Here is a 2,039-nt window from a genome sequence, read left to right as displayed (position 1 = left end):
TCCAGAGCCACCTCCTCTGCCAACTGCAGAGATTCCAGAATCCCATCTGCAGCTAGAAACTATGGAAACATTTTACTTTCTTTCCCAATTAAAAAATAAATGACACAAATTGCTCTTTGCAATTGCATAATACACTTACCAAAAATCATACAGATCACATCATCTATTGCCTTAGCTCATCTTGTTTTTGGTGGAAAACATCTCACAAAGTAATTTGATAATTTATGACTGGGTAAAATATTTAATATCACTGTATGCCAGATTTTTTCTGCCAAGTTGAGATTTAAAAGTTAATGGCAGGCTTTAATTAGAACAATTTAGGGTTCACATAGTTTAAATTAAAATGAAGTTGAAGGAGTTCAAGAGCTAAATTATTTTGCTATTTAAGATAGAAAATATAATATTTCCCTATAATTATTTTCTGTCTAACATGGACATTTATATTATTGGTCATTATACGACTTTTAAGGATTGTTTTTCTCAACCCAGTTTCCTAGTTGTAATTCTCAATTATCAATGGTTTAGATGGAGTTTAGGTCTTTTTGGGTTTTTTTTCTCTTTATTATTTTTTTTTAATTTATATCTTCACAAAAAAACAGCACTACTGAGTGCTGTGCATCCTACAGAGAACTCCAATCTTTGGTCATACCGTTAAGAGCTCTTGGGTTTCACAGCCCCACCTGACATCTTTGAAATGTTCTATTCCTCCAAAAGCTAAAAATAGAGCTATCATATAATTCAACAATCCCACCACTGGGAACATATCCAAAAGAACAGAAATCAGAGGTATCTCTACACCCGTGTTTATTGTAGCACCATTCACAATAGCTAAAATGTAGAATCAACCCAGGTATCCATCAATAGATGAATGGATAAGGAAAATGTGGTATATATATACTCAATGTGATATTATTCAGACAAAAAAATGAATGAAATAATGTCATTTGCAGGAATATAGGTAGAACTGGAGGACATTATATAAGTTAACTGGACTAAGCCAGGCACAGAAAAACAAATATCACATGTTCTCGCCCATATGTGGGAGCTAAAAAAGTGGGTCTCATGGGGGTAGAATTGTGGTCACCAGTATACAGTGTTACATATACAGTGTTACTATATACACCAGTATATAGTATTACAAAATAGCTGAAAGAGAAGAATTATAATGTTCTCAACACAGAGGGTAAATTTTTGAGACGATAGCCCAGTTACCCCACCTTGATCATTACACATTGAATACTTGTATCCAAATATCACATGTACCCCCAAATTATATACAACTTGATATATTAATCTGAAAAGTAAAAGAAAAAATTAATAAAAAATAAAAGTAAATTTTAAAAAAGAAATTTAAGGCCTAGAGATTTAGCAATTTTATACTCAGGAACTGTTTTCTGTTTGACCGTTGGCCCACCAAGGGTAGAGGCAGCATTTACCCATTCTGATGATTTCATCACCCCTTTCTTCTGAATTGCACTTGCCAGTGCTCAAACTGTGCAACACCTCATTGAGTCTTGAACCGAAGCATACACTTTGTCACTTCACACGCTGAAACCACCTACATTCCCATGTGTCAAAAGCTTAGGTTGGAAGCTAAAGTTCCCCCTACAAATCCCAATTTGCGGCCTTCGTGTCCTGAAATCAGAAATTAAAAGGTAACATTCCCAGCACTCCTTTGCAAAGTACCATTGAGGAAAGAACGACTGAGGACTGTTTCCCAATTCTGTTCATGCAAAAGAAGCATTTACTGGAGCACCGTGTAGCTTTGTACCTTATAAAGCTAACAGTTGACAAAAAGAAAACGAACTACTGAATGAAGTCTGGTTTTTAAAAACCATGTTAAAAAGAAGCTTTTTGGCAAGACCCATTTAATTTCTTCATGATGCACAACTCTGACAGAAAATGCTTGATTTTTTCCTTAATCTCCTCCTTAGTCTTGGCTTCCCTTCAGGCGACATGGTCCACCTAGTTGCAAGTTGCTGCTACAGGGTTTTGGGTCGTTTTTTCTCTCCCATTTAACTACTTCACTACACTGCCTG

The 2,039-nt window shown here is 35.5% G+C and overlaps 1 non-coding gene across 1 annotated transcript; it reads right to left on the bottom strand.

The window, feature by feature from the left end:
* Nucleotides 1-573: 573 nt before the first annotated feature.
* Nucleotides 574-701, bottom strand: LOC142875328 (small nucleolar RNA SNORA25). The gene has a single exon (XR_012922717.1). It is a non-coding gene; the product is annotated as a small nucleolar RNA SNORA25 (small nucleolar RNA).
* Nucleotides 702-2,039: the final 1,338 nt, after the last annotated feature.

Source organism: Microcebus murinus, chromosome 13, assembly GCF_040939455.1.
Source record: "Microcebus murinus isolate Inina chromosome 13, M.murinus_Inina_mat1.0, whole genome shotgun sequence".
Taxonomy (NCBI): Eukaryota; Metazoa; Chordata; class Mammalia; order Primates; family Cheirogaleidae; genus Microcebus; species Microcebus murinus.
Note: the sequence above shows the minus strand (reverse complement) of the source record. Positions and strands in the feature narration are given on the sequence as shown.